The sequence below is a fragment of the Zea mays genome, chromosome 1, assembly GCF_902167145.1.
Source record: "Zea mays cultivar B73 chromosome 1, Zm-B73-REFERENCE-NAM-5.0, whole genome shotgun sequence".
In the NCBI taxonomy this organism is placed as follows: Eukaryota; Viridiplantae; Streptophyta; class Magnoliopsida; order Poales; family Poaceae; genus Zea; species Zea mays.
Genome location: NC_050096.1, coordinates 144,492,883 through 144,508,015, shown reverse-complemented (window position 1 = coordinate 144,508,015; position 15,133 = coordinate 144,492,883). Strand labels below are relative to the sequence as shown.

The 15,133-nt window shown below is 55.1% G+C and overlaps 1 long non-coding RNA gene across 1 annotated transcript; it reads right to left on the bottom strand.

Annotated features, from left to right (window-relative positions):
- Window positions 1-13,547: 13,547 nt before the first annotated feature.
- LOC103639178 (uncharacterized) lies at window positions 13,548-14,784 on the bottom strand. Its single transcript, XR_559284.3, has 2 exons — window positions 14,393-14,784; window positions 13,548-14,295 (listed from the first exon to the last, which is right to left on the bottom strand). It is a non-coding gene; the product is annotated as an uncharacterized lncRNA (long non-coding RNA).
- Window positions 14,785-15,133: the final 349 nt, after the last annotated feature.

Sequence of the window (15,133 nt, the reverse complement as noted above, 5' to 3'; positions counted from 1 at the left end):
GTAGCGGTGTCAGCACGGACAGAGGCAGAGTTGGCTCGAAAAGAAGACTTGGTCGGCCGGAGCCTGGCCGGGTTGTCCGTTAGCGGGACCGACGCCGGAGTTGATCTGCCGAGGCCTCGGGTCGGGCTGATGTCTTCGGGGGACAGCTGGCCGAGGCCTCGGGGTGACCAGCCGAGCCGCCTGCTCGAGCCGGATTCTTGGAGGAGACCCGAGCGGCGATGGCCCGGGCGTGATGATGAAGTCGTCCTTCAGAGTGGAGACCCTCGGACTGTGTCGCCGTCGGAGGCTAGGTCGGACCTCGCCGAAGGTGTAGTTGACGCCGAGGGTGCTGCTGCTCCCTTCAACCGTCAAGATCCGAGCCTGCAGGATAGGATTATCTTGTAGCGTGTGTTTTCTGCGGCCGCCGAGGCCCAAACACACCCTCGCCGTGTTGTAAAGCTGTGTTTCTTTTCCTCTTGTTTCGAGTATCTGGACTTCTTCGTCGGTAACAGAATTGTCTGTGCGAGCAAGAGTTGCTTCTTACGGAAGGTGATGAGTGAGGTATCCGTATCCCGGAGGCGTAGGAATCCCTCGGCTCGGTCGGCCTTGCCGCTTACGCGCACTCTTACCCGTCCATAGGGTTCTGTCACCGACGTAGTCGAGAAGGCTCGAAGAATCGCTTCGGCAGAGGAGCTTTCGAACATGAAGACTTGTTCGGTCCGCGGAATCACTTATCCGAACGTGAGTTACTTATCGCAGAAGGTGATGAGTGAGGTATCCGTATCCCGGAGGCGTAGGAGTCCCTCGGCTCGGTTAGCCTTGGCTGCTTACGTGTACTCCATCGTTTTCAGGATCCACTTTCGAAGTAGTCGAAAAGCACGAAAGACATTCTGGCAGAAAGGATCTTTTTTCGAGGAAAATTTCGACGCAGAGGGGGTTCCCCCCTTTTAGCCCCCGAGGGAGGGTCGGGCTTTGCCGAGGCAAGGCTGACCCTTCCTTGATGACTAAACTTTGCGTGGGAGCGAGGTATATGAACAACTTGAAAACATCTTAAGGGTAGAAGCGACGTATCTGTTGGATGTTCCAAGCATTGTTGTAGACCTCACCTTGACTGTTGGCCAGCTTGTACGTTCCGGGCTTCAGAACTTTGGCGATGACGAACGGCCCTTCTCAGGGAGGCGTGAGCTTGTGCCGCCCTTGGGCGTCCTGTCGTACCCGAAGCACCAGGTCGCCCACCTGGAGGTCTCGGGACCGGACCCCTCGGGCGTGGTAGCGTCGCATGGACTGCTGGTACCGCGCCGAGTGTAGTAAGGCCTTGTCCCGAGCCTCTTCCAGCTGGTCCAGCGAGTCTTCTCGATTAGCTTGGTTGCTTTGGTCAGCATAGGCCCTCGTCCTCGGGGAACCGTATTCCAAGTCTGTGGGCAAGATGGCCTCGGCCCCATAGACTAGAAAGAACGGCGTGAAGCCCGTGGCTCGGCTCGGCGTTGTCCTCAGGCTCCAGACCACCGAGGGGAGTTCCTTCATCCATCGCTTGCCGAACTTGTTGAGGTCGTTGTAGATCCGAGGCTTGAGTCCTTGTAGAATCATGTCGTTGGCACGCTCTACTTGCCCATTCGTCATGGGGTGAGCCACGGCGGCCCAATCCACCCGGATGTGGTGATCCTCGCATAAGTCCAGGAACTTTTTGCCGGTGAACTGGGTGCCGTTGTCGGTGATAATGGAGTTCGGGACCCCAAAACGATGGATGATGTTGGTGAAGAACGCCACCGCCTGTTCGGACCTGATGCTGTTTAGGGGTCGGACCTCGATCCACTTGGAGAATTTGTCGATGGCGACCAACAGGTGTGTGTAGCCCCCGGGTGCCTTCTGCAAGGGGCCGACGAGGTCCAGACCCACACAGCAAAAGGCCAGGTGATGGGTATCGTCTGCAGGGCCTGAGCAGGCAGGTGGGTCTGCCTTGCGTAGAACTGACACCCTTCGCAGGTGCGGACAATTCTAGTGGCGTCGGCCACCGCCGTCGGCCAGTAGAAACCTTGTCGGAAGGCATTTCCGACAAGGGCTTGAGGTGCTGCGTGGTGGCCGCAAGCCCCCGAGTGTATCTCTCGTAGGAGTTCCTGACCTTCGGCGATGGAAATGCATCGCTGGAGGATGCCCGAGGGGCTGCGGTGGTAGAGCTCCTTCCCATCTCCCAGCAAGACGAACGACTTGGCGCGCCGCGCCAACCGCCGAGCTTCGGCTCGGTCGAGGGGTAGCTCTCCTCGGTGGAGATATTGCAGGTACGGGGTCTGCCAGTTTTGATCAGGCGTGACCCCGCTTCGCTCCTCCTCGACGTGCAGTGTCTCGCCCTCGGGGGCCGAGGGTACCTCGGGCTAAACCGAGGATGCCTCGGGCCGAGCCGAGGGTGCCTCGGACTGAGCCGAGGGTACCTCGGGCTGGGCCGAGGGTACCTCGGGCTGGGCCGAGGGTGCCTCGGGCTGGGCCAAGGGCGCCTCGGGCTCGGGCGTGTCGTCGATCTTGACGGAGGGTTGATGCAGGTCTCGGGAGAAGACGTCCGGGGGAACCGTTGCTCGCCCCGAGGCTATTTTAGCCAGCTCGTCCGCAGTCTCGTTGTAGCGTCGGGCAATGTGGTTGAGCTCGAGCCCGTAGAACTTGTCTTCCAGGCGCCGAACCTCATCGCAGTAGGCTTCCATCTTCGGGTCGCGGCAGTGGGAGTTCTTCATGACTTGGTCGATGACGAGCTGCAAGTCGCCGCGAGCATCGAGGCGTCGGACCCCTAGCTCGATGGCGATCCGCAACCCGTGGACCAGAGCCTCGTACTCAGCCACATTGTTAGACGCCGGGAAATGGAGGCGTAGCATGTAGCGTAGGTGCTTCCCGAGGGGCGAGATGAAGAGTAGGCCTGCGCCGGCTCCCGTCTTCATCAACGACCCGTCGAAGAACATGGTCTAGAGCTCCGGCTGGATCGGAGCTGTTGGGAGCTGGGTGTCGACCCATTCAGCCACGAAGTCCGCCAAGACCTGGGACTTGATAGCCTTCCGAGGGGCGAACGAGATTGTTTCGCCCATGATTTCCACCACCCACTTTGCGATTCTACCCGAGGCCTCTCGGCACTGGATGATCTCCCCCAGGGGGAAAGATGACACCACAGTTACCGGATGAGACTCGAAGTAGTGTCGCAGCTTCCGCCGCGTCAGGATCACCGTGTACAGCAGCTTCTGAACTTGCGGATAGCGGATCTTGGTCTCGGACAGTACCTCGCTGATGAAGTAGACTGGCCTCTGGACGGGCAATGCATGCCCCTCTTCTCGTCTCTCAACCACAATCGTGGCGCTAACCACCTGGGTGGTCGTGGCGACGTAGATCAAGAGGGCTTCTCCGGCAGCGGGGGGCACCAAGATGGGCGCATTCGTGAGGAGCGCCTTCAGGTTTCCGAGGGCTTCCTCGGCCTCAGGGGTCCAAGCGAAGCACTCGGCCTTCCTTAAGAGGCGGTACAGAGGTAGGCCTCTTTCGCCGAGGCGTGAGATGAAGCGGCTCAGAGCCGCAAGACATCCCATGACTCTTTGTACGCCTTTTAAGTCCTTGATGGGCCCCATGCTGGTGATAGCTGCGATCTTCTCCGGGTTGGCTTCGATGCCCCGCTCGGAGACGATGAACCCCAAGAGCATGCCTCGGGGTACCCCGAAGACACACTTTTCGGGATTGAGCTTCACGCCTTTCGCCTTGAGACATCAGAACGTCACTTCAAGGTCGGAAAGGAGGTCGGAGGCTTTCCTCGTCTTGACTACGATGTCATCGACGTAGGCCTTGACCGTCCGGCCAATGTGTTGGCCGAACACATGGTTCATGCACCGCTGGTACGTCGCGCCCGCATTCCTCAAGCCGAACGGCATGGTGACATAGCAGTACATGCCGAAGGGCGTGATGAAAGAGGTCGCGAGCTGGTCGGACTCCTTCATCCTGATTTGGTGATACCCTGAGTAGGCATCGAGGAAAGACAGGGTTTCGCACCCAGCAGTGGAATCCACGATTTGATCGATGCGAGGCAAAGGGTAGGGAACCTTCGGACATGCTTTGTTTAGACCAGTGTAGTCTACACACATCCGCCATTTCCCTCCTTTCTTTCTCACAAGCACAGGGTTGGCAAGCCATTCGGGATGGAATACCTCTTTGATGAACCCTGCCGCCATTAGCTTGTGGATCTCCTCGCCTATGGCTCTGCGCTTTTCTTCGTCGAATCGGCGTAGAGGCTGCTTGACGGGTCGGGCTCCGGCTCGGATGTCCAGCGAGTGCTCGGCGACATCCCTCGGTATGCCGGGCATGTCCGAGGGACTCCACGCGAAGACGTCGGCATTCGCGCGGAGAAAGTCGACGAGCACTGCTTCCTATTTGGGATCGAGCTCGGAGCCGATCCGGATCTGCTTGGAGGCGTCGCTGCTGGGGTCGAGGGGGACGGACTTAACCGTCTCCGCTGGCTCGAAGTTGCCGGCGTGACGCTTCACGTCCGGCACCTCCTTAGAGAGGCTCTCCAGGTCGGCGATGAGGGCCTCGGATTCGGCGAGGGCCTCGGCGTACTCCACGCACTCCACGTCGCATTCGAACGCGTGTTTGTACGTGGGGCCGACGGTGATGACCCCGTTGGGGCCCGGCATCTTGAGCTTGAGGTAGGTGTAGTTGGGGACGGCCATGAACTTCGCGTAGCATGGCCTCCCCAGTACCGCGTGGTAGGTCCCTCGGAACCCGACCACCTCGAACGTGAGGGTCTCCCTTCGGAAGTTGGAGGGCATTCCGAAGCAGACGGGAAGGTCGAGTTGTCCGAGGGGCTGGACGCGCTTCCCGGGGATGATCCCGTGGAAAGGCGCAGCGCCTGCCCGGACCGAGGACAGATCGACACGCAGGAGCCCGAGGGTCTTGGCGTAGATGGTGTTGAGGCTGCTGCCTCCGTCCATGAGGACCTTGGTGAGCCTGACGTCGCCGATGACGGGGTCGACGACGAGCGGGTATTTCCCCGGGCTCGGCACGTGGTCGGGGTGGTCGGCTTGGTCGAAGGTGATGGGCTTGTCGGACCAGTCTAGGTAGACTGGCGCCGTCACCTTCACCGAACAGACCTCCCGACGCTCTTGCTTGCGGTGCCGAGCCGAGGCGTTCGCCGCTTGCCCACCGTAGATCATGAAGCAGTCGCGGACCTCGGGGAACTCTCCTGCCTGGTGATCTTCCTTCTTGTCGTCGTCGCGAGCCCTGCCACCCTCCGCGGGTGGCCCGGCCCTATGGAAGTGGCGCCGAAGCATAGCGCACTCCTCAAGGGTGTGCTTGACAGGCCCCTAGTGATAGGGGCACGTCTCCTTGAGCATCTTGTCGAAGAGGTTGGCACCTCCGGGGGGTTTCCGAGGGTTCTTGTACTCGGCGGCGGCGACAAGGTCCGCGTTGGCGGCGTCGCGTTTTGCTTGCGACTTCTTCTTGCCCTTCTTCTTGGCGCCGCGCTGATTTGACGCCTCGGGGGCATCTTCCGGTGGGCGGCCCTGGGGCTGCTTGTCCTTTCGGAAGATAGCCTCAACCGCCTCCTGGCCAGAGGCAAACTTGGTGGCGATGTCCATCAGCTCGCTCGCCCTGGTGGGGGTCTTGCGACCCAGCTTGCTCACCAGGTCGCGGCAGGTGGTGCCGGCGAGGAACGCGCCGATGACATCCGAATCGGTGATGTTGTGCAGCTCGGTGCGCTGCTTCGAGAATCACCGGATGTAGTCCCGGAGAGACTCTCCCGGCTGCTGCCGGCAGCTTCGGAGGTCCCAGGAGTTTCCGGGGCATACGTACGTGCCCTGGAAATTGCCGGCGAATGCTTGGATCAGGTCGTCCCAGTTGGAGATCTGCCCCGGAGGCAGGTGCTCCAACTAGGCGCGAGCGGTGTCGGAGAGGAACAAGGGGAGGTTGCGGATGATGAGCTTGTCATCGTCCGTTCCACCCAGTTGGCAGGCCAGCCGGTAGTCCGCGAGCCACAGTTCCGGTCTCGTCTCCCCCGAGTACTTTGTGATAGTAGTCGGGGGTCGGAACCGGGTCGGGAACGGTGCCTGTCGTATGGCGCGGCTGAAAGCCTGCGGACCGGGTGGTTCGGGCGAGGGACTCCGATCCTCCCCGCTGTCGTAGCGTCCTCCACGCATGGGGTGGTAGCCTCGGCGCACCCTCTCGTCGAAGTTGGCCCGACGGTCGCGGTGATGGTGCTCGTTGCCGAGGCATCCCGGGGCCGCAGGCGTTGTGTTGCGTGTGCGCCCGGTGTGGACCGAGGCTTCCCGCATGAATCGGGAAGTCGCGGCGTGATGTTCCGAGGGGTACCCCTGCCTTCGGGAGGCGAAGCTTTTGGCCCGTCGGACCGCGGCGCCCTCCAGGAGATTCTTGAGCTCTCCCTGGATTCGCCGCCCCTCGGTGGTTGATGGCTCCGGCATCGCGCGGAGAAGCATTGCCGCTGCAGCCAGGTTCTGGCCGACCCCACTGGATGCGGGTGGCGGCCTGACCCTAACATCGTCGGCGATGCGGTGCTGGATACCCTGGGGTAGATGACGCATTTCTCCGGCCGGAGGCTGGCCCGCCCATTCCTGCCCGACGTCCCGGCGGATCGACTCAAGTGCTCCTGCTCCCTCGTCGAGCCTGGCCTGCACCCCGCGGATTTGCTCAAGCTGTGGGTCATGACCCCCCGCCTGAACGGGGACCACAGCTAGCTCCCGTAGGATGTCAACGCGAGGCACAGGCCTAGGGAGATCACCGTTCTCCGGCATACCGAGATGGTTGCCTTCGGAGGGACCCCCTAGATCGACATGAAAACATTCACGACTTGGGCCGCAGTCCTCGTCGCCGAGGCTGCTGCTACCGTCGGAACAGTCGGAACGGCAATAGTCGCATGCGGTCATGAAGTCCCGCATGGCACTGGGGTTGCCAAGTCCAGAGAAATCCCAACAGAAGTCGGGCTCGTCATCTTCCTCGGACCCCGAGGGCCCGTCGGTCGAGACGTCCGTCAGCCGGTCCTAGGGTGACCGCATACGATACCCCAGAGGGTTTGGACTCGCCTCTACGAGAGCGTCCGCCGAAGCGAAGCCGCTTGGCGGGTCGAGGCTGAATCCAAGGGGCATGAGATGGGAATCGGTCGGTACCTCTTGGTCGACGGGCAGTGATGAAGTCGCGTCGGGGACTGACTGCACCGTCGTCTTAGGCACGAGGGTGACGCCCAGCAAGCCTTTCGCGAGCGTGCTGGCGTCGTCTGTTTGCTTGGAATTGGCGTGTCGCGGGGAGACGGCGCTCGTCTTCGTCTCAAACGCGAGATCGATGCTCGACGCGCCCCCTATTGGGGTGCCGGCGCCGTCGACTTGCTCGACAGCCGACGAGAGGCCGCCTCCTGCTTGGCCTTGGTTGCCCCGCCTCCTCCGTCGGCGGGGGAGAGGGCGGGGTGAGCTTGAATGTTGTTCTTCCACTACGCGGGGAAGACGTCGTCGATTCCGCCGCCGGTGGGCGGGCTGTCGACCGCCATTGTCGCTGTCGCACGACGGGGGAAGGAGTATCATGTCGTAGCTGCCGTCGAGGGACATGAACTCAAGACTCCCGAAACGGAGCACCGTCCCGGGTTGGAAAGGTTGCTGGAGACTGCCCATTTGGAGCTTGACGGGAAGCTGTTCGTCAACACGCAGCAGACCCCTACCTGGCGCGTCAACTGTCGGTGTTTCGAGACCGGGGGGTCCCTGGGCCAACGAGTGAGATGTCGCCGCGTGCCCCAGCCCAGATGGGTCGGCGCGAGGCCGAGCGCGAAGGGGGGAAGTGAGGCGGTCGGAGACGGGCGTGAGAGAGGTGGAAATCCCGCGGCCTTCGTGTTCGTCCCGCGCCCAGGTCGGGTGCGCTTGCAGTAGGGGGTTACAAGCGTCCACGCGGGAGAGGGAGCGAGCGGTCTCACGCGAGCGCCTGTCCCGTCCTCGTCCCCGCGCGGCCAACCCTCTGTAAGAGGGTCCTGGTCCTTCCTTTTATAAGCGTAAGGAGAGTATCCAGGTGTACAATGGGGGGTGTAGCAGAGTGCTACGTGTCTAGCGGAGGAGAGCTAGCGCCCTAAGTACATGCCGTCGTGGCAGCCGGAGAGGTTTTGGCACCCGGTTCGTGTGGTGTCGTGGCCGTCGGAGGAGCGCTGGAGCCCAGCGGAAGGACAGCTGTCAGGGCTGTCGAGTCCTTGCTGACGTCCTCTTGCTTCTGTAAGGGGGCTGAGAGCCACCGTCGTCACAGAGCGTGCGGGGCTCCATCATTGCCTATCTGGCGGAGCGAGCCAGATGGGACGCCGGTCTTGTTCCCCGTAGCCTGAGTCAGCTTGGGGTAGGGTAATGATGGCGCCTTCTATCGACGTGGTCGGTCCGCGCCCTAGGTTGGGCGATGTGGAGGCTCCTCCGAGGTCGAGGTCGAGTCTGTCTTCCGTGGCCGTGGTCGAGTCTGAGCCCTTGAATCGGGCGAGGCGGAGACCATTGGCTGAGGCCAGGGCTGAGTCCGAGCCCTGGGTCGGGCGAAGCGGAGTTCGTCGCCTTCTGGGGCTGAGCCCAAGTCCGAGCCCTGGGTCGGGCGGAGCGGAGTTCGTCGTCTTCTGGGGCTGAGCCCAAGTCCGAGCCCTAGGTCGGGCGGAGCGGAGTTCGCCGTCTTCCGGGGCTGAGCCTGAGTCCGAGCCCTGGGTTGGGCGAAGCGGAGTTCATCGTCTTCCGGGGCTGAGCCCGAGTCCGAGCCCTGGGTCGGGCGGAGCGGAGTTCGCCGTCTTCCGGGGCTGAGCCCGAGTCCGAGCCCCTGGTCGGGCGGAGCGGAGCTTCCTATGGTGCCTGAGGTCGGGCCTGACTGCCTGTCAGCCTCACTCTGTCGAGCGGCACAGCAGTCGGGGTGGCGCAGGCGGCGCTGTCCTTCTGTTAGGCCGGTCAGCGGAGCGGCGAAGTGACTGCGGTCACGCTCTGTCGACTGGAGGACGCGTGTTAGGATAAAGGTGCCAGGCCACATTTGCATTAAATGCTCCTGCGATCTGGTCGGTTGGCGCGGCGATTTGGTCAGGGTTGCTTCTTGGCGAAGACAGGGCCTTGGGCGAGCCGGAAGTATGTTCCTCGCTGGAGGGGGGCCTCGGGCGAGACGGAAATCTCCCGGGGTCGGCTGCCCTTGTCCGAGGCTAGGCTCGGGCGAGGCGTGATCGAGTCCCTCGAATGGACCGATCCCTGACTTAATCGCACCATCAGGCCTTTGCAGCTTTATGCTGATGGGGGTTACCAGCTGAGAATTAGGAGACTTGAGGGTACCCCTAATTATGGTCCCCGACAACAGTCGTACAAACGCAGTACACCTCCCCAAGGTGGGTGACTAACAAAACCAAATCGAAAGAACCTCTGCACCCCAACCTTGGCAGAGCGAGCACTACGCCCCGGTCCCATTGACGGCCCTCCGGCAAAGCCAACTACACCCCCAGATTCATCTAATTAATCAGCTAAGGGCGTCTCATTCCACCCTCATGGTTGTACTGTTATTCCGGGTGGTCACTCCACGAATAGGTCCTTACGGAGAGGTACTCAAGAAAAAGGCCTGAGCCCCCTAAGGTATCACAAGATCATCCACATAATCAGGATAACAGTATCTTATCATAAATGTTCACATCATGTTCATTGATTAAGTTAAGGCAATAGCAACATGCTAACCATGATAACTCAAAAAGGTAAACAAGGATAAGTGAATACAGACTAGTCAATCCTTAGGTTTCATAAAGTAATGCGGGACAATGAATCATAAAGTATGTAGGACATAATGGGTCAGAGGACACTTGCCTTCACCAGGTTGTTGCTCAGGGAGGTCTCCAATAACACACACAGGAACCTTGGATTGCTCGTTGTCTAAATAAAGCGAGCATGCATTCAATACATTTGGAAAGTACAAGTGAACATCACACCAAACATGTACAAACATTGGAACACATCTTAAAAGGACACAATACTACATAAGAGATAATGAATTCAAAGTATAATCATAAACTATAACATACATTAACTTTATTTGGAAATAGATTATTATTTCCCTAAGTGTTACTTACAAGTACATAAACATAGATCAATTTATTATTGGGTTTTTTAAATTGGTGCCCTCAGTTTTGGATGTGTGCTCACGTATACCCTTAGTCGTATTTTTTGCTCAGCTGTGCCCTTCTGTTCTATAGCACTGGAAGGGCACAGCTGAGCAAAAAACACGACTAAGGGTATACATGAGCACATGACCAAAACTGAGGGCACCAATTTAAAAAACCCATTATTTTATTGTGACCTAAAATTTAGAACAGAGGTGAACTCATGTAGTACACATTATTAATCTCACAAGCTTACTCATGCTTAAATCTCTAAGGTTCTCCTTTTATTTATTTAATATATTTATTTTATTAAATAAATAAAACATACATCTACATTAGTTCATATTCAATCCTAAAAATTAGAGTGTGCAGACAGTAAGTGAAACCATTTTATTTAAATAAAGAATAATTCTATGAACATTTTGCAATTTGAATCACTAAATTTGGAGTTCATATGCAAAAGTTATGAAATAAACAAGTTTGGGAAATCAAAATATGAAATTAGGGCTAATTCTGTGAATATTTAAAAGTCCAGGGCTAAATCTGCAAGATTATAGGGCCTGCGCGCGAAAACCAGGGACGGCGGGTTGATTTCCAATAAACCGAGGGTCTCTTTAAGAAAACTACCGCGCGAAGGGGTATCGGGTGAATCTAACCGTCAGATCCAAAACCAACGGCTGAGATTAGATCTGTGGCCGAGGGCGCGCGCGCGAGCGGGCGAGCACTGACAGGCGGGCCAGGGAGTGTCAGCGACAGAGGGGGAGAGCACGCTGACCGAGCGGGCCCAGCGCCAGAGGGTTTGGGCGCTGACAGGCGGGCCAGGGCGTCAGGGCGTGCGTGCGCGAAGCGTTATCCGTGATCTGAGCCATTCGATATGAATCAAACGGAGGGGATCAGACCAGGGGGAAACAGACGGCTGCAGGCGGCGCCGCTCCTCTCCGCGGCGGTGAGGTCGCCTGAGTTGAGGCTGGCGTGAGCTAGGGTGGCTCCGGGGTCGCCGGAGTTGGGTAGAGAGGGAGAGGGTGCCACGACGAACTCAATGGCGGGGAAGAGGCCATGAATCCACGGGCAGAGAGGGGAGAACGACGGTGAGAAAGCCTCGGGCAGGCCGGAGTTGGGCAGAGAAGGAGAGGGCGCCACGGCGAACTCAATGGCGGGGAAGAGACCATGAATCCACGGGCAGAGAGGGGAGAACGGTGGTGAGAAAGCCTCGAGCGGGCCGGAGTAACTCCGGTGAGCCATTCCGACCATAGGGAGGGGACTTAAGGCGCGTTATGGCCTGGGCTAGCTTCAGCAGAGGCAGGGATGACATAGGGACCTACTCCGGGAAACTAGACGAGGCTAAATCGGCTGGCCACCGCGCGAGCACGGCGGACCGCCGCGGCCGAGCACCGGCTTAGGTGAAATTGGCCGAACACAGGTGCAGTAGGGGAAATTGGGCACGGGGACGGGTGTCTCACCTCGAGGCGAAGCTCAGGGAGGCTTGGCGCAGTCTACGGCGAGCGGGATGGCCGAAAACGCAGGCGCGGGTCTCCGGCGGCGGTTGGCAGCGTGGGCAGAGCGCGAGAAAGGGTGAAGCTGTGCAAAATGAGGCGAGGGGTGTGCGCGGGGCACTGGCGAGGCTCTAAGAAGGAAGTTGGGCGCGTGGGCGGGCGTCGTGGCCGAGAAATCCAGCGACGTGCGCGAGTGCGCACGCGCCGGTCCACGGCGAGCGCAGAGGGGGCGGAACTGACAGGCAGGCCCACAACGCAGAGAGAAGAAAGGGGCGCGTGGGGCAACGGCTCGGCGACTAGCGATCCGGGCCCGCGAGACAGAGAGAGAGCGCGCGGGGGAGAAAAACTGGCGCCGACATATCAGCCCCACTGGGCAGCGAGCGAGGGAGAACTGCCGCTGACAGGCGGGGTCCGCCTATCAGACGGCGCGATCGTGCGGGCGCGCGGCCAATTTGGGCCGGCTAGGCTGCTTTATCCTTTTCTTTTTTCTCTAGATTTTTTAATTCCTTTTCCATTTCTTTTTCTATAGAGTTTTCAAATCCAAATTCAAAACTAGATTTCAAATTCAAATATATTCATACTTGTGCAACATTTTAAAGATTATTTTAAGCTCAGCATGATGCAATATGTCATGACTCGTAAGGTTTTGACAAAAATAAATAATTAACCTCTACTAGTTTAAGCTATTTCTAATAAAAAGAAAAAGAGAGAAAAGCCTAGAGTGAGAAAAAGAAGAGTAACACATGATTTTGGGTCATAATAAGAAAGAAATTTTATATCCTAAAATCAGGGTATTCAGGTTCCTACTTCAATCTCCTCTGCAATTGTTTCAGAACGGCTGGACACCAGTAATTTTGTTCTCAGTATTCATTTTACTGGGAATATGCAACACGTTAGGCTAAACATTACCATATTTAAACCAGTTAAAGGCATCATCAGTGCTTCTGACAACACTGCCCTTAGCTTTTCAGGTTAGCAAAATTTCTTGATTCATCGGACCAATCCACATAGTACAGGTTGATAGTACAGCAACATTATCATGATTTAGAATTTATGATTTGCTTCATATATAGTGGTATAGATAATCTATATGATTGGTTGGGTGTATCTAGATAATCTATATGATTGGTTGGGTGTACCTCCTTAGCATGGCTCTTTGCATGCGTTGACTAGCTCCGAGAGCATGTTCGGTTAACTGCATGCACTCTGCATGCACTCGATTAGACATGTATGCGCAGATACAACTCACGTGTTTACCGTAGCTTTTTGCCTGTATGCGCGAATATGGGTAAAAGTCACGTATCTCCTGGGTTAGGCTCAGGCGAGCACACCTACACAGACACAGTCATCCAATCACACAGAATGTGTATTCATTTTTGTCATGATTCAGATTTTTTTTGTTCACCTCGTTATCTCGATCACTTTTGACATGATTTATAATATGTATTCACTTTATTGCCTTTTTAGATTTGTTGTATAGTTAGGACCGGAACTTTACTAGTTTTGTAAAATAAGGCCCATGTTGAAACGGTTTTTGTTAGTCATATATATTTTATAATAGGATTTTGTTATCATATATTTCAAAATACGATCCTGGGCTCTTGTTACATAACATCCTTTTAAATGCTCTAAAAACTCTTTTTTCTAGAATAGAACTTATAGAGCTACACTTATGTAGCTTAAAAATAGAGCTAAAAACATGGAACTACGATGTAAAAGGCAAGCCATTTATCAATAGAAAAACAAACCAAAATTCTCTTAACAATGAAATTTTGCAAAACAAACCAAAGTATCATATTCCAATGCTTTCCACCACTTTATATCTCTGTCCACCACTTTACATATTTTTTGGTCACCAAAGTTCCAACCACCACCCTTCACTTCGCCAAGGTAACCACCGCTGTAGTTTTCTTATAAAAGTTTTCACTACAAAATTAAGGTACTTTATTTACAAAGGATACAAACAGAGATGGAATCCGAACTGAGAGAAAATCTTAATTTATTAAGACCAGATCGAGATAGATAAAACCCACACCCCATACAAACTAATGCTATATTATGTCTAAAGTCCAAATTAACATACATACATGCAGCCACACGAATCCAGTTATTTCCTCCTTCCGTGGTTCATGCTAGTTATTTTAGCATGACTAAGTTAGCACTAGTTTATTCTAATTGGCATTGATACTTCAACGCATCTTTTTTTCCAAACCATACACTTGATTAAGAAAATGCATGATATTGTACTGATCAAACTCATGAGGACGTTGGAGGCAAATCACAAATGAATGAGAAAAAACATGACATATTTGTTGAAAGTAGGTGCAGGGTAACCTAAGCAAATCGCTATTTTCATGCAAGAAATTAGCTGCTGATGCAATAAGAACCATTCGAAAGACCAAACGAATGAACCTTCAAACTTAAGGATCAGAAAGAACAAGTGCATAGGCTTCTTCAAGCGTGCGACGTGCCTCAGGTGTACACCTCAAATGCATATCACCGTAGCTGTGAACCAGCAAATAAAGTCATCCAAAATTCAGCATCACTAGTACACTTGAGATGAGTAACATAAAAAAAGATTTGACACGAATACAAAGTTTCAAAGTTCAATTTTCTACTACTGAATTAAAGCCAAGATTTTGATGAACTACAAAGCAGTAATTAAATTTCGATTCGGTCGTGCCTCAGTTGAACGCCTCAAGAACATCACAAAACAATCAAAGAATTCACCTTGAAAGTGAATCATCATTGGCACGGAATAAAGAAGAAACAAGCAAAAGCAAAGTTGAATTACCAAAGCCAACAATGCAACCATCAAAGAATTCACCTTGAAAGTGAATCATCATTGGCACGGAATAAAGAAGAAACAAGCAAAAGCAAAGTTGAATTACCAAAGCAAACAATGCAACCACCAAACAGGTTCTTTTTAGCTTTTGGGGAATTTCCAAGAGACTTCAAGATGGATTGATGTAGGGAAGGCACAATCAAGCCTTTCAGATCGATCTCAATTCTCACGTCAGCAAGATCCTAACCAGAAAATGTAAAATAATCGCATTACCATATCAGGAATCTCATTACTATACCAGGAATCTCAAAAAACTGCAGCAACAACGGAACGCAACCATAGAAAAAATTGAAGAAAAGAAGAAAAATCAAGAAGCAGAAAACGACAGGCTAATCGCTACTCGCTTGGACCAGGCAGGGTTCCGAACAAGTGCAATTGAATGCGCCGCTCGCTTGGTCCTTAAATAGCCGGGCCGCCGTTGGACGGACGGCCGAGATGGGATCTGGCCGCGTCGTGTGGATCAGCCAGCGGCTCCATCTGTCCAGCTGCCGTTATCTTTCCGGCTCCGCGTGCGATGGACGCGGGGCACGCTACCCCAACAGAGGGCTAGGATCCATTTGCGAAGATGGCAGTTCTATCTGTCACTGACCTAAGTCCCACCTATAGACAATTCTAGCCTCTCATTCATCTTTTAGAAAATGGGATTATCGTATTGGAAACACTTCCCATGCATCGTCTATCTATCGACTCTATAATAAAACACTAGTCGGTTGCCCGTGCATT